General features: G+C 41.5%; 1 protein-coding gene across 1 annotated transcript in view; it reads left to right on the top strand.

Moving 5' to 3' along the window:
* Positions 1 to 24,366, top strand: part of LOC311229714 (dynein regulatory complex protein 11-like) — a gene marked incomplete at both ends in the record, with an annotated part of 151,851 nt that overhangs the window by 82,293 nt on the left and 45,192 nt on the right. The gene's annotated exons all lie outside the window — the stretch shown is intronic.

Below are 24,366 nucleotides of genomic sequence, written 5' to 3'. Positions count from 1 at the left end.
ATGCATAACGTGGGTGGTGATGATGATGATGATGATGATGATAGAAACCGCTGTGGCCCATACAGTTGAATGCTGGTATTACACTCACAGAGGGACACGAAGAAGTCAAGTCTGATGGGATTTGGGAATCTCAAATACAAATCGGGATTGGAATAAAAAAGGCATATTAAACAATACAGAATATACAGCACTTCTTGGCGTTTGTAGGGTAAGCACCTATTCCCTCCCCCCTGAACATTTATGGAGATGTATGGGCCTTTTAAGTCAGTGATAAAGGTGTCTTTCAAGGATAAGTGAGCTCCTGCACTGATTATTATAGTTCAATATTCAATATTTGATCACCAATACCCCCCATAAAACATAAAAAGGGGGCCCCCCACCCAAGAAGGGCCCCCAAAAATTGGGGTCGTGGGCTTCGCATGCTCGGTTCTAACACACACAGGTATAGTGCCCTTTTCAGCCTTTGAGCACCTGCCCCTCTAAAGTCCTGTGCACGTCCCTGGTCTTTATCTCTAATTGCAAATCTATGTTTGAACGAAGACTTGTACCTCACATTAGCATGATCCACATTGTCTGTGTTTGTTCATGTGATGGGTTCTCAAAGTTTTGATGACTGAATGCCAATTTAGGGAGCCAACATTGGATCGAGGGCCAAGAAAAACCCTTTGATCTCGCAAAAATGGCAATGACCGAAATTGCCAGCTAAGGTACCTGCAATGATGATGTAGTCTGTCTTGCGAGTAGGCTAGTTGCCAACTTGCCATGCAAACAGTAGCCTAGCCAGTTTTCAACAAGATGTCATCCCTAACTTGACAGTTTAGACCAGGGGGGGCACAGCTGTACCTTCTTAAAAGCAAAGTACTGTGTGATGTTGTAGGTTGGTCATTGGCCCGCGGGCCGCACTGGCCTGTTTTTCTTTGGGGCGCCAGTGGCTCAGGAGGTAGAGCAGGAGGTACAAGGTTCCCGGGTTCGATTCCCGCTTCTCCCGGCAGCGTGTCGAAGTGTCCTTGAGCAAGACACTTAGTAACCCCTAACTGCTCCCGATGAGCAGGTTGGCAGCTTGCATGGTCGCCTCCGCCATCAGAGAGTGAATGTGTCAGTGAATGGGTGAATGTGAGGCATAAATTGCAAACCGCTTTGGATAAAAGCGCTATATAAATGCAGACCATTTACCATTACCATGTGTTGGAAGCATGACTTGAGACTCTGTCTGTGCGAGCAAATGGAGAGAAAGAAAAAGCTCATCTGTGTTCCACAAATAGACCACAGTATACTGTATGCACTTTTATACAACGGCCTGCAAATTTCTCGATTCTGATTGGCTGAAACAGTCCATTTACACGTATGTATTGGGAACAGTCCACGCTGGCTGGTCCTAGGACCCGCCCACAACCGAATCACTTCACATCACTCCGCCGGATCACAAGATGGCGGACAATAATCTTTAACAATGATAGCGCCATAACGACTAAATATGAAGCGATTCTGTCACGGCGAATGTCTTAGTCCTTTAAACAATGTTGGATGATGTAATTGATGGGTCATGAGTCAATACAGAACAAAAGAAAAATCGCGGATTGATTGATTGATTTTTTTTTCAATTTCTTTTTCCTTCCCTCTGACTTCAGCGCTGGCTCTAGTCTCCACACACCCCCACACACACCCCCACACACACACACACGTACACACACACGTACACATTCACATTCACACACACACACACACACACACACACACACACACACACACACACACACACGTACACACACACACACACACACACACACACACACACACACACACACACACACACACACACACACACACACACACACACACACACACACACACACACACACACACACACACACACACACACACACACACACACACACTCCTGTCTGCAACAGCGGGGGAAAGTCAGACTGAGGGTGCGGTTACACCTTTCGTTTCATTTTCGTATCATTGTCATATGCGTTTCGCCGCGGCGTCGTGCGCCTCGAGTCACACTTTCGTTTTTTTTTCGTTTTTGTCACCCGAGCACACTGATGTAGTACACTGCCAAAGCAGTAGGTGGCAGTAGGTGGCAAACATGAAGGCAATTTCAACCAATCAGAACTTGAATGTGCCTGCAAAGCAAATGTCAACAAGGCGGCCACCATCTTTTGCCTAGTTACCCAATGCAGCAATTCTTTTTCAGCAAAGCCTAATAAAAGTGCAATAAACAAAACGGATACATTCACTGTGTGTTCTGCCTGTCATTTGTTGATGAAACAAAACTAACATCAACACAAGTGACCACCAAGAGCGGATAGTTTAGTCTAAAAAAAGATCGGTAGCATTGTTAGCTGCATGCTAACGTCAATGGAGTATGCCATTATAACAATATAGCATTGTGGCTAGAAGCTAACGTTAGCTCACGCTACTTAGCCAGCACCAAACTGATGATATCGCGAGCTATCAGTAGTTAGATAACATTAGAGACAACGCTGTGTGTATTAAACAAAGGTGAATAGATGACTGGGCCATTTTGTTTAATGCTTGTTAAGTTGAAAGAGGAGCTCTGAGCTAACAGGGTCTGAATCCTGATAGCTCACGTTAGCCAGCTGCTCATGCAATCGGTAATGCTAGCAGAATGAATGGATGTAAACTTTATTTAACATATTGCATATGGGTACAATACAATACGGCTCAATACAAACAATTGTTAAGGGAATGCAGACTGCTTTACACCACTTGCAGTCGTGATTTGTGAACAATAAACCATGCCTAGGGGGGTCTAACGACCACCCCTAGGCATGGTTTATTGTTCACAAACCACTCCTGCGCGTGATGTAATGCTTAAATATCACGGCCAGGAAGCTATATGACCCAAGGTTCTAACCAAGTTCAATATTGCTTTAAACCCCAGATGTACAGTGAGAGGAAGTCCACATCCTGGCTATTGGTATGTACAACGCAGAGGGCAACGCCAAGCAGTCCTATGCTGATTGGGCTTGTGGGCGGGTCCGTATGCTAGCGTTGCATCATGGGAGCAGTGAGAGGAGAGAGGGGGAACGTTGGCTCATTATTTGGCCCGCCGGAGGGGTTGCTCGGTGCTGCCGAAGCCTGGTTCCTCCTCAAGGCTGCGCCGGGCCCTGACCCGCCTGTCAAGTGTTCATGGAGACATCACTTCATTAGCCGTGGACGATGCTGGACGTACATAAGGGCCCACCATCTGCTCCCCGAGCCTCGCCAAGGTTAAATCATCTCTCAGCGAGACGGAGAGAGGGAGAAGGAGGCCGGGGGCGGTGATATGAATGGGGGAGGAGAGTGGTGGAGCTGGAGAGGAGAGGTAATGGAAGAGATAGAAGGGAAGCATTTCATGTCGGGTAATGGACTGAGTGGTGGTGGAGACAAACAAGGAAGGCCATTGCACAGGGTGACTGAAGGAAATGGCAATGTTCAATGTTCTAACCATTCGCGGAAAGGGAAGTTGAAAGTGAAAAGGTTTTTATTTTATTTTTTTCATTCATAAAAAAGGATGCCTTTTATTTTCGTGCACCAACCTCTCGGAATTGCTCTTCAGCGTACGCCGAAACTTGATTCTCCACTGACGTTCATGACCTCCCTGATACATTTACATTACATATGTAGAAATTTTTTAGCTGAACGCTTTTATCCAAAGCAACCTACACGTTCTGTAATAGTCAGCAGGAAGGGTACAACTCTTTCAGCTGAGTAACAATGTTCGTCAAACAGTGTCGAAACTTGGGAGCTCTTGAGTGCATAGTGGTAAAGACATATTAACATAGTAGTCGGTAATATATGCAAGGACGATTATTTAGTGGCAAAGTGCATGATAGTAAGAGACAGTACAAAGGTTATTTTTTTTATTTATTTTTTTACTGTTTTGTATGTGTTTTGCTTGTATTTTATAGTTTTTATTGATGCCTAATTTGTGTAACTGTTTTACTCATCTTTTCCTCTTACGTTTATATTCATCTGTGTTTTAATTATTTTTATAACTGGCATGTAAACTCAACATCATTACAAACAAGGGCAACCTCAACTGTTTTCGAGTTGAAATAAAGGTTTGAATGAATATATTTATTCAAATTGTCTACATGCGCTCATGAATTAACTGAAAGCTTTTACTGTAAGTACAGAAGCAACACAACAATCACCTTTTATATATTTTCTCAAAGAATTATTGGCAGTAAATCAATTAAGTCAATTAAGTCAATGGGAACGCATTAATCACTGACCCAGGTTTTTGTCTGTCGACGCATTAATGTTGTTTAATGCATTAGGCTGGCAGGACATCTACTTCCATTCTAAAACTTTGTTCTGCCTCATTTCACTGCTACGATAGGGAATAAACAAAGCAGTAGGGCCAACAGGTACAGGCCCCGCCTGGAAGCCGGTAATTGCAGTGTAGATCCTGCTCACGTCAGACGCTCACCCCGACACCTGGGTCGCCTCAGAGAAGAAGGGATTGGCTAACTTGACTAATTGCCTTGGCAGGCACTGACGAGTGCTTCCATTAGCAGAGGGCACATCCCCTTCCCAGGAGTCCTAATGTAGGGGATGCAATTAAAAAACGACTCGGGAATCGAACTCTTTGTGTTTTCGGTCTGACGTGCCTTGTTTTGGAATAACGCAAGGGTGCATTAGCCGTGATAAGCGGGGGGGGGGGGGGGGGGGGGGGGTTCAGTGAGCTGTCCATTAATGAGAATGGAACATTGTTTTTTGATGTAGTATTTTTTTATTATTAAAATCCAGTGACAACACTTTCAAAACAGGAGTATCAACTCAAAGGTATTCTGGCGTGAGACGAAAGTGCAAATTGCAGAGAGCAGCGCCACATCCATCACATCCACGGCGGGCACAATGTCCCTGCTAACAGCTACACCTTTTGTACAGCGTGTAGCCATGGAGATACCCCCATCATGTTCTAAATGGATGGGATCATGCAGTATATTCGGGGGCCATTACCTTGTAGGGGTTAGCAAGATCAAACGTGAAATTAAGTCTGATTTAAGGTCATTTTATCTGTCACTCTTGGACACAAAGGAGCCTGAGTTTTTTTTCCCCCATGATTTTCTTGGGACCACTGTGCTGCTTTGCATTATATAATATCTCAATTCCAGCTGTCAACTCAACCGTCGTTAGAAACACTTCCATGGCAACGGCCTAATCACTCCCGGGTCTCTGGCGTGGGTGTGTGTGTGTAGGAGTAGGAATACATGTGTGTGTGTCAGGGTTAGCCAGTATTATAAATATTTGGCAAATATAATTCTTACATTGACTCTGGCGAGTGAATAGCGTTAGTGTGTGGCATTACTGAATGCATACCACTGCCCTGTCCTGCGACGAGGGGGTGAGAGCATTTTCTGGCAGTGACATCACCTTCTGGCGACACACACATTTGTATGTTCAAAAGTTAGACAACACTGGCCGGCCGGGTAGCGCAGCAGACTAAGCGTCTGTCTACCACCACAGAGCCAGTGGGATCGAATCCGGCTGTGGTGCCTCCGGCTTGGCCGACCGTCCATACTAACACAATTGGCAGTGTTATCGGGTGGGAAGCCGGCATGGGTGGGTCCTGGTCGTTGTAAACAGCGACTCATACAGTTCGGTCGGGGCGCCTGCACAGCAAGGGAAGGATCTGGGAGAGGTAGTGTGACCTTCCACACATTACACTCTCCCAGTGAGAGTCCGCGCTGCCAGGTGAAAAGAAGCGGTGGGCTGGCTACACATGTGTCCGAGGAAGCATGTGATAGTCTCCGCCCTCCCAGACCGATGGTAGGGGGTAGAGTGCGCAACGACCAGGAAGGGGATTGAGATGGGAGAAAAACGGAAAAAGAAGGGGGGAAAATATAATAATAAAAAGAAAAAGAAAAAAAGTTAGACAACAATCACAAAGCCCTCCGTTGCGGTAGGCTACAGTAATGGCAAAACAGACGTCCCTTTATATGAAATTCCCCCACTGTGTTAACAATGTAACATTAACAATGTAGAGGAAAATGCTGAAAACATTGAGGCTGTACCAGCAAAAGCAAGTACACAGGATGAGCTACACTATGCTTGCTAATTATGTTAATGTAACAGGACATAATATTGTTTGTTTTCTCTATTTATTTTTCTAAAAAGAATATTCTAACACTGTGTCAACGGCCATTTTGTGCCAATGGCTTACTGAGAATATTGACATTGACCGTGATGGCTATGAGAAGCAGCTTGACATTGATCTTGGACTAATTGGGGGGAGGGGTAACAGGCTATTGGATGTTATGTCTTGTGCCTCTCCCCTCCTTCTGCTGCCTCTCTAAGCACTCCTATAGGAGGACGATGACATCACAGGCCTTGGAAATAAAACCAGGAAGGAGATATGGAATGGCAGACCGGTTCCTGCGGGAGATCTCATGCTACACGATGTCTCGTCTCTTCACATCATCTGTGACGGCCCTTCAAGCTCCTACAACGTCAATCCAGCCTTCTCTAACCCAACCAGCTAACACCTTGGGAACCCTCTCCACTTCATCTCTCCCAAGTTAAGTAGCGCTTTCTTCTGTCTGCATATTGGTGAGGAATATTGAACTGTGAAGGAATGCGCCACTCATTCAGCTCTCCCTCGACAGGTTGATCTATATTCCTGGACCGGAGAGGAGTCGTTCCGGATGCATGATTTCCCCCGGTGGCTTTTTCCCTGTGCATATCCACAGTGTTGGAAGTAGAGGTCGACCGACAGTGGGTTTTTAAAGGCAGATATAATAACAATAGTTTGGAGCAGGAAAAAGCAGATAGAATCTGAATCAGAAAGATCTTTATTGCCAAGTAAGTTTGCACATAGAAGGAATTTGTGTTGGTCGTTTGGTGCAACATTAACCTCTTAACCTCGTCGGCGAACATCTGGTCATAAATCAATATCTCCAGATTGTTCTACAAAAGTAGCGTTTTTATTTTCAAATGTATTCAAGTATAAACATCATAACCATGTCACAACAGCATTTATAATGTATATTATCATCAATACGTTAGTTTAGGAATAGGTTAAAGTGTTATTAGATAGATTTTCCTTTTCGAAATGTCTATATTTCGCGAGAGGCGACCATTTTGGAAAACCTTGAATCATGGGAATTGTAGTTTTTTTGCAGCCATTTTGTAGCGGACATCCATAGCTCTGGATCTGCGTTGGACATTTTCAAAACTACACTTCCTGAAAGGATCTATAGGTTCATAGTTCTGTATGCATTTTTTTAATAACTCTTGTTATTCGGAATAATATACCACGAAACGTAACGTTATTGACAAATATTGAAACACAGTTAGTTTCTCTTCCCTATTGTTAGCATGCAGCAACAATTAGATCTGAAATTTGTTTCAAAACGGTTGCACCGTGATGAAAATAAAAAAGTACAGTAGATTACAGTAGATTTCATTATCTGTTCTTATGCACGCCTGGTGATACTAAATCCAAATTGAACTTGGCCATTTGAAAGATAATATATGTATATATATAAATGTGCAAATTGGCTATAATAAAGTAATTTATAAGCCTGCTATTCTATATTCTATAATAATACTTCAAATTGCATTGGTCCGGATGGGAGAATTCAGTACTGTATCTACAGAACCTTCTGTTTAATCATCTTCCCTTCATTTATTTCCTTATATTTTTTTTACACATGGTCTCAAGAAGGTACTGAACGAGATCAGTGGCAGTTCTTAATGTTTGGTCATTATTAGCATGGTGTTATTCACTGTCAAAGATGCAAAGAAAAATCTAAATTAAAAAACCTTGTTCAAAAAAAGATGCAAAGAAAAATCATAATTCATATTCTCCTTTGTTTCATCACAATTTAAGCAAGGCTAGTAATGGACACAATATTTCTGACACTGGGAATACATTCACTGAGGTCCATAGATGTCCCTAGATACCAAGAATATGCAAATGGACCTTGTAGAAGTGGAGCAATATTCCATTTACTTAGGTATGTATTTTAGGCGGATTTTCAGAAAATTGGCTCCGGACTTAAGAGGTTAACCTCTTTAGCCCGAGCGGTCCGTCGGCGGACCGCAGATGACATCACGTCATAAATCCATGTCTACAGACTGTATGGATTAATGTTTTTTTTTCAAATGTAGCCAATAGTAAAGACCCTAATCCTGTCAAAACAGCAGTCATAGTGTATATTTTCTGCAATACGTTTGTTTACCAATAGTTAGGCAGAATTCAGTATTGTATACAAAACCTTCTGTTTAATCATCTTCCATCTATTCATTTGCTTAGATTTTTCACGTCTGGTAAATTTTAGCATGGTGTTATTCACAGTCTAAGATACAAAAAAATGTATTGATATTCTCATTTGGTTCATTACAATTTACTTATAGTAACAGACACAGTATTTCTGACACTGGGAATACATTCCCTGAGATCCATAGATGTCCCTAGAATCAGATACCAAGAACATGCAAATGGACCACATAAAAAAAAGTCTGTAAATGTGTAGTCTACGTTCTTATGGAATGAATGAGATAAAAAAAAGTGTTCTTTAAATATTATTATTATAAAAAAAAATGTAAATACATTTTGAGTTAATTTTCATAACGCGATAATTTGCTGTGGAATTAATTAATCAATCTAATTGACGCGATAAACTGACAGCCCTAGTTATTAGTGAAATATTCGTTTTTGAAATGCATTAATTTACAAGCGATTATCCGCCCTGCAATTCTGTTTGTAGTCATATGAGGAGACGAGACCTTGAGCTTTGAATGAGTGTTGACATTTCTAAAAACGACATTACCCAGCTCATGCCAGCTTCCTGCAAGCAAATTATTTGTGGATGATTTTTTTTTATTTCTCTTATTTTTTGGGATTTTCTACCACACAACTGAACGTTATTGGCATAGATTGGAGCGCAGTTCGTTTGTCTACCTTCTGTGAACGTTTAGCAAAAATCCATGTTGCAATCCGATTCTAAATGGCGGAGCAGTTTCCATTATAAAGAAATGACTGTACTTACAGTAGATTGTATTCACAGTTATTGCTGCACACCTGGTGATACTACATCCAAATTGAACTCTGCCATTGGAAAAAGAAGATTTGGCACGATCCATAGATGTGCGAGTTGGCAGAGCTGGAAACGCTTTACTCTACGTTATTTTCCTTTTTACAATACAACTACTCGGTTCGATTGGAATCTCAAATTAATGTGTTAAAAAAAGAGATGAATGCCATTTTAAAACAACAATCTGAAGTTCAAATACGTAGCACAAGACAACAGTATTACTTTCATGGTTCTAAACCAAGTCACCTACGAGCCAACGCAAAATTTGCAGATATACCCACTATTAAGGCACAGCAAGGACTTGCTACAGACCCTAAAAAAATCAACGAGACATTCAAAGAGTTTTACTCCAACTTGTACAAATCAGAAATGGCCTTCGATCAAAACAAAATGGACATATATCTTAATCAAATTAACCTTCCTAAACTATCAGAGGATGACGCTAAACAGTTAGAAACACCCATCACACTAGATGAACTTAGGAAGGCCATATCTGAAATGCAAAATGGTAAGGCTCCTGGAAGGGACAATATCCCACCAGAAATGTACCTCTCATGCTGGGATGTAATTGGACCCCTATTACTTAATATGATTTTATACTCAATCAAGGAGGGGAACTTCCATAAGATCGACAATATTGCACTCATAACAGTCCTCCTTAAAAAAGACAAAGACCCCACCGATTGCGGTAGTTATAGACCCTTGAGCCTCCTCGGAACCGATATCAAGCTGTATTCCAAGGTATTAGCCATCAGACTTCAAAAGCATATGACGTCTTTAGTTCATCCTGATCAGACTGGCTTCATAAGAGGCCGCTTGATCACGGATAATATAAGACGGTTATTAGTACATGTGCTAGATGCCAGCAAGGATGACACCCCACCTATAGCGATGCTGTCCCTGGATGCGATGAAAGCCTTTGATAGGTTGGAATGGTCTTATTTATGGGCAGTACTAGAAAGGATGGGGCTAGGAAAAGGATTCATTGATATGATTAAAGTATTATACAAAGACCCATCGGCCATGATTACAACAGGTATAATCACCTCCGAAATCTTTCCAGTATCGCCCTCTTCCAGACAGGGTTGCCCTCTTAGTCCCGGACTATTCGCTTTATCATTAGAGCCTTTAGCACAATATTTAAGACAATCCCAATCCATAGAACCAATCGCAATTAAGGGCACACAACATCATATTAGTTTATATGCGGACAACGTAATATTGTTCATGCAAAACCCTAACATTACTGTTCTGTAGTGTGGGCTTCTGCTTCAAAGCAGTCGCTAAATAGGTTACAAGTGGTACAAAATAAGGCAGCAAGACTCGTTCTTGGTTGTTCATATAGGACTAGTGTTGTTCAAATGCATGAACGTCTTAGTTGGAGGAGTGTTGAGAAAAGACTTTCTGCCAACCTTTTAATTTGTTTTCATAAAGTGATCACAACCCACAGTCCTAAATATATCACGGATAAAATAATTTACGCCTCAAATGTGCACATGCATTTTACCAGAGGGGCAAGTAGAGGGCAGATTATTCTACCCCATACTAACACTAACAGTATGCAAAGAACAGTTTTATATAGGGCTATCAGGGCATGGAATTATCTTCCAAGTGACATACGTGACATAAGAGGTGTAGCAAGCTTCAAAAATAAATTAAAATCTTACATGTAGCCAATATTGACAATGCTGAGATATGCAATATGTTACTGTTGATGTACATATTTAGATATAATATGTTTGTGTGTTAATGTTGTTGTGGTTCCTCGGTTGGTACGTCTTGCTATGTTGTGTTTCCTTATTTGGTATGTCTTGCTATGTTTTAATTGTATTAATTAATTGCAATGTATATGTTGTAATGTTTTAATGTTGTCTCGGAACCCAGGAAGACTAGTTGACGTCTTGGCGTCAGCTAATGGGGATCCTTTGCTAATAAACAAATAAACAAACACCTCAATGCCTCATCTTCTCAAGTTGATTGATGACTTTGGCAATCTATCGGGATTTAGGATAAATTGGCCAAAGTCGGCCTTCCTTCCACTTAATGCCCCTGCAAAGAATATACTCCTTCCAGAAAAAATACCAATGGTTAAACACTTCAGATGTTTAGGAATTGAGGTATTCCCTACTATAAGCCAAACGGTGAAGTACAATTACACAAAATTCCAAGATAAGATCAAATATGACTTTGACAGGTGGTCCAAACTTAAAAACTCAGTACAGGCACGAGTAGCAATAGTTACTGTAAGATGGATGTTTTACCTAGAATCAACTTCATTAGCTCAATGTTACCGTTACCCCCTCCTGATGGTTACTGGAAAAAATTACACTCCACCGCATATAAATTTATTTGGAATAACAAACCTCCACGAATAAAAAGATCCACCGCACAGAGAAACAAAGCCTACGGAGATTTGGCATTTCCAGACTTTTACCACTATTTTAAAGCGCACTCTTTAAGACCACTGACAACCTGGTTTGACTCCCAAGCATCTGTATCCTGGAGAAACTTAGAAGAAAATATAGAAGCACCACATAGACTGCAGGACATAGTATACACCATATTATCAATTAAGCAATGCAAATTTAAATGTGGCCCCCTTATTACACATGTGATCCGGATATGGCGTGAAACACAAAAAAAATATTCTAACCAACATAAATTGCATAGCCATACTCCCCTATTCAATAACAATGCACTCCTTATTGGAAAACAACCTATAAGATACCCCAAATGGGAAAAGCAGGGCATTCACACATTGGGAGATCTTTTCAACAAACTGGGTTTTTGTAGTTATCAAGATATACATACAAAATTTAACCTCACCAGTTCCACATATTATTTTTACGCACAGTTATTGGATTGTTTGAAGGCTCATGGAGTCCCATTAAGGATACCAATTGAGCACCACAGATATCACAAATTCTTCTATGAAAGAGAGACATCGAGAGGCTTCGTATCATCACTTACTAACGTCTTCGTATGGAATCCTCCCCCTAGACTCAGTCTGGAGGAGGGATATACCAGACTTGGAAATAGATTTTGATTGGCAAGAAGTCTGGGCAAACGTTAGAATTGCGTCACGTAACCCGGACCATCAACAAATGAATCTTAATTATATTCATAGGACATACCTGACTCCTATAAGATTGAACAGAATGGGACTTAAACAAGACTCCCTATGTTCCTTATGTACAAATGGGGATGAGGGTACATTTATGCACATGTATTGGGATTGCCCACCGGTTAAGATATTCTGGAAAGAAGTGTTGCAGCAATTATCAGTATTCTTATTTCTGAACATACCTGTACATCCCTCTGTATTGCTGTTGAATGATGTATTTCAGTTTGCAGCCCCTATACAGCTAAAGAGACTAGTTTTATCCGGTCTCACAGCTGCTAAAAAGCTGATAGCATCACGATGGATTCAACCGGAAAAAATTTGCCGGAAGGTATGGGTTCTTACCTATCTCGATGTGATTTATCTAGAAATATCTACAGCAAGCATTTTAGGTGTCAGTGAAACCAACATTGCAATCTGGTTAGAAGTGGTGGAGAGAATAAAAGCTAGCATATGAAGTATAGTGCCTGGTTAGAAACGAAAGAAAATGGATGGATTATCCAAGTGGGGGTCCGGGGGGGGGGTGAGCGAGCAGGAGCATATGTATGTATGGTATTAGATAGCAAGTATTAGGTATATATCTCGTAAACTATATTTATAATGATTCAAATGTTGATTTCATTGGATGTTTACTGTTAATGCTTGTGTGTCTAATTTGTTGTTATGTTTATGTTTAAAAAAAAATGAAAAAAAAATGTGCGAGTTGGCTATAATAAGGTAATTTATAGGCCTGATATTCTATATTGATATTCTATAATAATATTTCAAGTGGCATGTGTCCGGATGGCAGAATTCAGTACTGTATCTACAAAACCTTCTGTTTTACACTAGCACAGCCGACAAGGGGTCAAATTACCCCTAGGCATTTTCAATAAATGTATCCTCATCACTCGGTCGAGCTCCAGCTCTGTCACTCAATGACTTTTCCTAAAAGTACCCGTTTTATCTGGCACGTTTTCTGAAATTTCAAAATGACTTCAGGAAAATGTCATTAGAACGTTATTCCACATATGGGCCGTTGGAACAGACGAAAGTCACAGCACTTTGCGAGCGTCTAGCGCAGGGGTGGCAAACCCGTAGCTTGCGAGCCGCATGTGGCTCTTTGCCCGTCAATGTGTGGCTCTTCCATCCAAACAAAATATATAAAATGTTTTAATATACATTTTTTAAATTTTTTTTTTTTTTTTTATTTTTTTTGTATTTTTTTTTAAACAAACATGACAACACACGATAAGATATACAAGCATTATTAACAGTGCACATCCAATGAAATCACCATATAGTTAAATGTCTTATACAGGATATACCCCCAATACCTGCTATCTAATACCCTACACACATATGCTCTAGCTCGTACCCCCCCCCTCCCGGACCCCCCATTGGATAATCCATCCATTATCCCTCGCTCCTAACCAGACACTACCATTATATGCTAGCTTTTATTTTCTCCACCACTTCTAACCACATTGTCATTTTGTATTCATTGAGACCCAAAATTCTTGCTGTAGATATTTCTTGATAAATCACATCGAGATATGTAATAATCCAAACATTTCCGGTTGGAACCATCGTGATGCTATCAGCTTTTTAGCCACTGTGATACCCGATAAAACCAAATTTTTTGAAATTATTTTTAAACTTTTTTTTTACGTCACTACATTTCATTGTGGTAAACCTCATATTTTTATATTCAGAGGTAATTATATAGTTTACACTGTTTATTTTTCTCATATTTCTCATATAAACTGTCGGGTCATCTGACCCGTTCCTGGCGGGAATTAGTGGCATTTTCTCCATGGCTGTGCTAGTGTTAATAATCTTCCCTTTATTCATTTGCTTAGCTTTTTTGTACATATGATCTCAAGAGGGTGCTGAACGAGCTCAGTGGAAGTTTGCATGGTGTTATTCACTGTCAAAGATGCAAAGAAAAATCATAATTTATATTCTCCTTTGTTTCATCACAATTTACTCAAGCCTAGTAACAGACACAATATTTCTGACACTGGGAATTCCCTGAGATCCGTAGATGTCCCTAGATACCAAGAATATGCAAATTAACCTTGTAGAAGTGGAGCAATCTTCCATTTACTTAGGTATGTATTTTTAGGCGGGTTTTCAGAAAATAGAAAATAAAATGGAATATATAAACTAAATTAGAATACATAATAAGACTAATCAGAAAAGATGAATTGGCCAATGTAAAAATATAATAATAACCTTTTGACAATTGTTTTTTTTATTGGTGAAAGTGGGACAGGTATAACATAGTTATTTATATATTCTCATATGTATTTATTTATTCAGAATTTTTTTAGAAACAAGAGAAGATTTCAAATAATTCAATATAGCTGTATATTTTATTTGAACTTTTAAATCTACAGTACATGAATGAATTACATCGCACTATATGGGGGGACTGATAACCTGTAATGTTAGTAAAACAGGGTCACTTTAGAGATGTGTGTCCTACAGTCTTTAATTTGAACTAGCAGTAGCCTTCAGCCTGATATCAAGACACAAGATCTTTTAAATGTGTGATTTAGTGGATTACATCGTTGGAATAATGTTCTACAATGGGCACTTGGCTTAACTGGCCAGGATAAGGTTTACTCCATATACACCATACAAAGGAGGATGTCATTGATTGAAAACCCTTACCTGGGGGATAACATGTATAACTCTGACTTCTTTGTCCCTCTCTAGACTCTGACCACAGCTGTTATCTCCAACATATCTTGCCTCCATAAACATCCTCTCACCTCCAGTCACACCATCACATCCAGTACAATTGACTTCGGTGGTCCCTCAACCCACTAATATATCTGTAGAGTAGGCTACCTTACCTCTAATCAAATATGGTACAGTATATAATTATATAATGTGAATTTTGGCACATCACTTATGATGCTATACTGTCTTATGTAAAGTTAACTTTAATTTAAATATGACATTACCTTTACTTAGTGTATCCTCCATGCAAAACGGTGATGTATGCCTCAGCCAACGACCACTATCGGAGCAAAATTCAGCCGATACCAATTGTTTGTAAAATGTTCTATTGGCCAAATCGATTAATCGGTCGACTTCTAGTTGGAAGCCAGTTATATTATGGACTAGCAGTTGCCCTAGAGTTGTTGTTTCACTGACCCAGGGTCAGCGGAGCCCCTTTTATATTCCAGTCCCCCCTCCCCTTCTTTTAGTCTTGTCTCCCCATGTTTGTACCTAACCTTCCCCATCACCTTTGTTCTTTTTAGCGAGCGTACGTTTCCCCCTCTTGTGTGTTCCCTTGTCAACCCCCATTGGTAGTGTGTGAACGCCCAAGGTACTCGCTAATGGCAGTCTAGAGGAGTTCCTCGGGGTGGCGGCACTAATTCCCTTAACCCCCGGCAGCCTACCGATGTATTTTGTTTGCATGCTTGTACAGTGAACATACATAGTTTGTATGTAGCTTGCTAAGTAGCATTAGCTCACCACAAGCATTGCACCAGTGTGTGCGTGTTTCGCCTATGGCGAGTGTTCCCGGCTGCTCAAAAAGTGAGAGTGAAATTGTAGGTGAGGCCGGGCCCCCCCCCCCCTGTCTGGCAGAGGGCCCCCCAACACCCCCAGTGGAGGAGCCATTGGCTGCTCCTCCCGCTGATTTTTTTTGACATTTCCCCTGTTTTCATGTATTCCTGTGATCATTTTGTACAAATGAAGCTGTTATTCTGTTTTCTATCACTTGTATCTGTATGCTCTGTTGGAAACCTCCTATCCCCCATCAGAGAACAAATGTATTCACAAAATACATCACCATTCAACTTTATTGAAGACTAGCTGTGACCGATAATTATGATTACTTCTCCATTTTTTATCCCTTTATTTATGGCCGCACAGGTATTACATGATATGGCCTTTAATACATTTTAACATTTGGCTGGTAAATTAGAATCTTATCAGCCATGTTGGCCGTACAAAGAAATTGCTAGCAATGTCTAGTGTGTCTGTAGCTGTGTGTGAGAGTGTGTGTACTGTATGTGTTTGTCTATGTGTGTGTATGTGTAACGTTTGGGGCTTTTACTCTCTCTTAGGAGTAAAAGCCCTAGAGCAGGGCTATTCAACTGGCCCGCGGGATGATTCTGACCGGCCCGCCAAACATTACACGATAATAAAAAAAAAAAAAAAAAAAAAATTACTTTTTTCTTTTCATGTCAACGTTAACACGCACAATTGAGCCAAAAGTCACTCAATTAATGACAGATTTCATTGATAAATTGAGGGAAAACTTTGCAAGTCGATTTGATGAATTTGACATGTCCAGAGAATTGATGCATTTTGTGAGCAACCCATTTGCCAATGTAGCTGCTATTTACACAAAAGGACAAGAGTTCCTTGCATCACTTCACATTGATGAAGGTCTCCTGCAACTTGAAATAATTGACATGCAAGCATCATCTGCTCTGAAGCAGGCACTTGAGAATGAATCCACCACAACATTTTGGATAAAGTGTATTCATGTCAAGACATTCCCCAAAATAAAAACGCTGGCAATATCTGTGCTAACAATGTTTGGCTCAACATACACCTGTGAATCCAGTTTCTCTCACATGAATGCCATTAAAACAAGCAACCGTGCCTCCTTGACAAATGAGCATTTGCATCACTGTTTGCGGGTAGCCCTCACTTCCTATGAACCCTCTTTCTCTGCCATTGCCCAGTCAAAGAAGTGCAATCGCTCTCATTAGATGTGTGTATGTAGGCTAGGCCTGTCTGCCCCCCACCCCCCTGATGTTTGAGAGTTAAGAGTGGACAATAAGTGCTAATAAGATGCTGTGATTTGCTGTTGTTGCACAGACATGAAGCACTTTTTCATAAGCTCAGCTGCACTATAAATGTGTTTTTTTGTTCAAGTGTTGATGTTAGAATGTTCAGATGCACATCATGCACTTGTTTGTTTTTTATTTTATTTTTATATTGAAATGTTGAAGAGGAGATGTTGCAGTTGTTGCACAGTCATAAATTAAGCACTTTTTGCAGGAGATGTTGCAGATGTGGCACATAAATGAAGCACTTTTTTTGAAAAGTATACTACTTTTGCAATGTAGTTAAATAAAAGTTGTGAAAATGTGGTTGCGTGTTGTGTCAAGTGTACATATATTCATAGCACGGGGAGGCGCCGTGTCAGTCCGGCCCCTGGCCCCTTGGGTTTCTGACAATGTGGCCCCCTGAACAATTTAGTTGAATAGCCCTGCCCTAGAGAGCCACCGTGGAGTATTTCACCCTGTAATTTTTCCAGGTTGTCTTGATTGCTAATTGACGCCTGCTGTGTTTTGTTTCCACTTTATAGTAACCAATTGTTTGTTCTTTCATTTGTCAGTTCTTCACCAGTATTACTGTGAGTAGCTGTCCACGGGGAGAAGTATCGCTCCAGGCCGGGAGGATATCTCGCCCGTCGTTTACATTATTGTTTAATATTATTTTCATTCCTTTCGTTGTTTTTTGTTATTCATTATCGCTATTGTGGTTCTATAAAATAAAAGAACACATTGTTTGAGAAGAGCAACTACCGTCTCCGTTCCCTCCTTCTATCCTGCTTTTGGGTTCAACCTTCCTACCTGAATCGTAACAGTATGTGCATGCATAATATTAAATGATGTGCATGCATGCGTGCATTATGCGAATGCATGTATCCACTGTACTGTCTGTACTCGTGCACATCCACCAGTGCACACAATTGTACACACACACACACACACACACACACACACACACACACACACACACACACACACACACACACACACACACACACACACACACACACACACACACACACACACACACACACACACACACACACACACACACACACACAAGCATGCACGCACACACACGTAGATGCTGAGGTAGAGGCGGCACATTCCCAGCCTTTCATCTCTCAGCAATCCCTGATCTCCTGACCGATCTCCATTTACATGAAAACCAATTACCGCTGATGCCGCAGAGCAGAGACAGAGGCAGCGGAGGAGCGGATCACCGCAGAGAGGAGTTGAATGGATGAGTGCTGTGAGGCGCCGCACAGTGGATCGGTTGGCTTGTTGGCTCTCATAAGGTTAGCGGTTTTCTTTTAGAGCCAAACCACAGCTTCTGTACATCCCTCCCTGCTGAGGGAATTACGCGAACGGAAGTCGTCTCGCGGTGCGTCTTCCTCCCACTCGTAAAGGAAGAGCTCCCAGGTCGTTAAGTGAAGAGCTCTCACAGGTGAGCATGTCGCCATTCACTGGCCAACGACCAATTACCTGCGAGATGGATGAAAAGAGAAAACACCAATCAATGTGTTCTGCTGTCAGGATGAATGTGGTTGATCTCCGAGGAGTGCCGACAACAATGAACAATGCTCTATAAAAAAGAGGCCTGTTTGGAAGCCTTGGAGAACTCATCAAGGGAAGGAATAGCACTTGATTTTCAACACAAACATAATTGAGCCCATTCAGGCGAAGAATTCAACAAAACACGCTGACCAGCTTGACTTTTTTTCTCTACACAGCTCTTGAACGGGAAAACACCCGTTCAAACAGAACAATGAACATTGAGTGCTCAGAACATTGAACTGTCCACACACAAGCACACATGAACACACACACGACACGCACACTGTGCACGCTCACACACGAGCAGCCACTTAACACTTTAACATGAGCGGGTGTAACGGATATGTGCCGCGATAGTGTGACTACGGCACATAGAAGTGTGTAAAACTCACTCCCCAGAGGCAGATAAACCGAGCGCTTAGAGGGGAATTCCCTTCTTGGCGCAGCGGTTTGCTATACTGGCCCCGGAGCAGACGCTCGGGGTTCGACTCCCACTCGAGGCATGGTCGAAGTTTCGTGACGGGTACTAGGACGTACCCGTTATACTGGTGCCGTTGACCCGGATGCCTTGGGTGGTGTGAGTTTAGGGGGGGTGAATGTAACGGATATGTGCCGCGATAGTGTGACTACGGCACATAGAAGTGTGTAAAACTCACTCCCCAGAGGCAGATAAACCGAGCGCTTAGAGGGGAATTCCCTTCTTGGCGCAGCGGTTTGCTATACTGGCCCCGGAGCAGACGCTCGGGGTTCGACTCCCACTCGAGGCATGGTCGAAGTTTCGTGACGGGTACTAGGACGTACCCGTTATACGGGCACACACTCATGTTGCACACACGCACACTTATGGCCAAAGGAAAGGACACTTTAAATTAGAATAACAGGAACAGTGTATTGCACTACCAAAGCTAACTAGCATGTCCCATATGCTCTGTAAATAACTATGTACAGATACCAAGATGTCACTCCATGTTACCTACCTGTTTACTGCCCAATGTTGTTTTCTTCTTTGATTCTATTATATGTACCACTGTATTGCACATCGTTGCGGGCAAGACCACCCGCATTTCATTGTATACCTGTATGCCGTGACAATTAAAACTCTTGACTTGACTTGACTTGACACCTTCTTTTATTGTGAGAAATAACCAATCACAATGCAGTATACCGTAACCCGTCACCCGCATCAACCCTCAACATCTCTTTCTCTCTCTTCCTCATCACACACACGTATATACATACAGTACAGACACACACACCCTACATAATACACACGTATACATACAGACACACACACCCTACATAATACACACGTATACATACAGACACACACACCCTACATAATACACACATATATATATACAGACACACACACCCTACATCAGGGGTGGCCAACCAGTCAGAGACTAAGAGCCACAAAAAAATTACTGTGGTACCACAAAGAGCCACACCATATACCAGCGTTTCTCAACCTTTTTTTTCAGTCACGGCACCCTTCATGTGTTTATAGGTCTCACCCTCTGGCCTCTGAAGTTGCTAATGTCTTTTTTATTTGGGCCTCACAGGGTTAAAAGTACCCTGTGAGACCCACGGTTTCAAAATTACAAAATCACTTTTAGCCATTTAAAAAAATAATGTTTATTTAAAAAATGTTAAAGGGGAACTATTTTACTATTTCTTTCACTATTTGGGCACTTTTACACAATTCCTGTGAGTCTATGGAACACCTAGGTTTTTTTTTTTTTAAATGCATTGTTTTGTATTTCTAATCAAGTACTAAAAACCGCATTTTTCTACCTTAAGATCTTAAGCCGTTTTGAGGCTGGGCTCCAACCACTGTGTGGCCTGGTGCCAACTGCCACATCAACTGCCACATTATTATGCAGCTGAGAAATCTCTGACATCACAGATATGCACATTTTCAGATGACTCAGTTCAGTGAGGGTGAATATTGTGAGAGGAGAATTAGAAGAATTCGCCAATATGAGAATTAGAGACATATATCCTATTAATATAAGTCCACATAGCTAAGAAACAATGGTAAACACTGAAAAAAGCCATTTATAAGATAGTTCCCCTTTAAGCACATGTATAGTCAATTGGTCCTGTTGTTCAGCCTCACAATGCTATTTGATAGTAAATGTGTTTATATGTCCCACCCTCTGGCCTCTGAAGTTGCTAATTTCTTTTTAATTTGGGCCTCACAGGGTTAACCTCTTAAGCCCGAGATATACAGTAAAAGTGTATATTTTCAGCATTATGTTTGTTTACCAATTATTTGAACTGTTATTAGTGAAATATAAGATTATAGAAATCTCAGGGCATTGAGTCGGAAACCGGCGCATATTGACAGGAGGAAGTGGCACAGCCAAAAGTGAGTGTAGTCTTTTGAAGGAAGAGACTCAGGGCTTTCAAATTTCGAAAAACTACCCTACCCAGCTCACACCAGCCCCTGTCAATCATCTGACTTCTGGATTTACTTTTTAATTTCTCTTATTTTTTGGGATTATCTCCCACAAACCTGAACGTTATTGCCATAAAACAGAACGCAGTTAGTTTCTCTACCTTTCTGTGAACGTCTTGCAAAAAACATTGTGTTGCAATATGATGAAAAATGGTGGAGAAATGTACATTATAAAAAAGATGGCAGAATTCAGTACTGTATCTACAAAACCTTCTGTTTAATCATCTTCCATTTATTCATTTGCTTAGATTTTTCAGGTCTGGTAAATTTTAGCATGGTGTTATTTACAGTCAAAGATAATTTTCTTTTTAAATAGAATTGATATTCTCCTTTGGTTCATTACAATTTACTCAAGCCTAGTAACAGACACACTATTTCTGACACTGATCCATATATGTCCCTAGATTCAGATACATGCAAATGGACCATTTAAAAAAAAATTGTAAATGTTTATTCTACGTCCTTATGGAATGAGTGACATAAAAAAAAAAAAGTAAAAAAAAAAAAAAAGTAAAAAAAAAATTAAAAAAAATAATTTTTTTTTTTATTTATTTTTTATTTTTTTTTATGGATGGAAGAGCCGCACATTGACGGGCAAAGAGCCGCATGCGGCTCGCGAGCCGCGGGTTGGCCACCCCTGCCCTACATAATACACACATATACATACAGACACACACATACAGGGATGTAAAGTACTTGAGTAATTGTACTTCGTTACAATACTTAAGTACTGTTTTGGGGGATTTGTACTTTACTCAAGTATTATTAGGTTTGAGGGGGTGGCTTGGTAGCGCAGCGGACTAAGCTCTCGCCTACCACCGCAGATACTCTGGGATTTAATCCAGCTGTCAGCGGTACCTCCGGCTTGGTCAGTTGTCCCTACTAACACAATTGGCAGTGTTAGCGGGTGGGATGCCGGTGGGGTATGTGTCCTGGTCATTGTAAAACTGCGACTCCTACTGGTCGGTCGGGGCGCCTGTTCAGCAGGGAAGGGATCTGGGGGAGATAGTGTGATCCTCCCACGCGTTACACTCCCCCGGTGAGAGTCCTCGCTGTCAGGCGAAAAGAAGCGGCTGGTAGTCTTCACCCTCCCCAGGCCGACAGTAGGGGGCAAAGGCGCGCAACAACCAGGAAGGGAATTGGCATAACGACTAAATTGGGATGGGAGAAAAATACGGAAAAAAGGGGGAGAAAAAGTAGATAAAAAAAAATTATTATTAGGTTTGGATACTTTACTCAATTACATTTCAGAGAAAAAAAACATACTTTTTACTCCTTACATTTAAAATGCAGACCTACAAAGTACAAAGTACAAATCTCGCAGATCCAACTATTTGAATTCGTATATTTGTTTCTTATTAATCCTGCGGCCGCACTTAATTTAAAAACAGCCAATCAAATCCTCATCAATGGAAAATTAACCCGCCCATACCCATGCTGATTGGTCCTTGTACAAGACTAGAAAGCGGGGATCTTTGATTAAACACCTGCTATCAGAGGAATAGACAGTCAGAGTGACACAAGCTACAGAAGATGGCCACAAACGATAGTACGAGTGATGAAGAGGACGAAACGGAACATTTTATTGCCCCGGAATAAAAAAAAGTTTTGACTTTTACTTTTTAATACGTAAGTACATTTAAAAGTAGAAACATTTTGACTTTTACTCAAGTGTGTTTTTAGCCAGATACTCTGACTTTTACTCGAGTACATTTTTGAGAATGTACCCATACTTTCACTTCACTTAAGTATAATTTCTGGGTACTTTTTACACCCCTGCACACATCCTATATAATACACACGTATACATACAGACACACACACCCTACATAATACACACATATACATACAGACACACACACCCTACCAGTGGCGGCTGGCCACCAGTGGCGGCTGGCCACCGGGGGCGCTAGGGCGCCGACCCACCTGTTAAATGAGAGAAGAAAAAAAAATTAGTTTTTTGTTTTATAGCCCTATAAATAATATAAACATGTTTAAAATGAATAATATTTACTCATTTTAAGTATGTTTGTGTTTCCAATGCACAATATAACGTTAATATATCAAATAAAAAAATTATCGTTTTCCTGAACAGGAAGTGACTCACTCCTGCCGCATTTCTCCTGCCGCATTTCTCCTGCCGCATTTCTCCTATACTAGCCGTATTTCTCGGCCCGGGCTAGACGCAATCGCGCTCTGAGTGCGCGTCACTGTTTCATCGCTGTATCCGTCGCAGCCAATCAGTGCGTAACACGTTGTGCGTTGAAATATGATGTTTATGATGGAAGCCGGGCGCGATTTGAAGCGGTCTAAGCAGCAGCGTCTATAATTTTTTTCCGTAGCAGCATTTTTTTCCATAGCCGCATTTCGCGGAGAAGCTCTCTCTGATTGGCCAACGTCAGTTTCTAGGTTCTAGGTTGGATTCTAGGTTGGTAGACTGTGATGCAGCTATTTGTCTTAGAGCGTGACGGCAAGTTCTTTCGACGGTTAAGCTTAGGCACTCTTTCAAAGTTGGTTAAGGTTAGAGTTTGTCTTAGAGCAGGGCGATAGAACGCCAGGTAGTTTGCAGGCTGTTTGACGAGGAAATGGGCAAAGACACAGCTCTTCACAGTACTTGTTGGTTAACAACAAGCTATATATGGATGCAGTGTGGACAACTGGACATGCATGGACAATGGACATCAACACAGTCATTTGACTGACTGTGATCATATATTGATCGATGGCAATGGTGATAATATTCGCCAATGCGTGCCTTGTACATGTTTGCAAAATTGTTTGGTATAGCGCCCCTAGTGGCGAAGAATTCACCAGCCACCACTGCACCCTACATAATACACATGTATACACATACAGACACACACACCCTACATAATACACACGTATACATACAGACACACACACCCTACATAATTCACACGTATACATACAGACACACACACACCCTACATAATACACATGCACACAGTACAACATGGACAATGTGCAAATACAAACACAAACATAGAACTTCAAACAGGAAGAACGTCGCGTGTTGAACACAAACATCTCTTCCGTAGAGAAAGATGCTGCAAGCTGACATGATACTCCCCGAGCTCTGGGGCGGTGGCGGTCGTGGTGGGGGGTTCGTGTCAGGGAGCAGGGAGGAGGAAATGAGCAGAGACAGGCTCTCCATGGTGAGCCCGGCCGCCTGTCTGACTTAGTTTACTCCCTGTCAGACAGCAGCCAGCAATGGGACAGGCGTGTGGCGGGGGGGTGGGTGGGGCTGAAACATGGGGGATGAGGGCTGGAGGGCAACAGACGGCTGAGGCTGGGTTTCGGATGTACCTCCTTCTGACAGATAGGAGGAGCAGGAGGCGTCGCTGGGGGTTCCACGGACAG

This window comes from Notolepis coatsorum (genome assembly GCF_963971535.1).
Source record: "Notolepis coatsorum genome assembly, chromosome: 6".
NCBI lineage: Eukaryota > Metazoa > Chordata > Actinopteri > Aulopiformes > Paralepididae > Notolepis > Notolepis coatsorum.
This window is presented reverse-complemented; position numbering and strand designations above follow the sequence as displayed.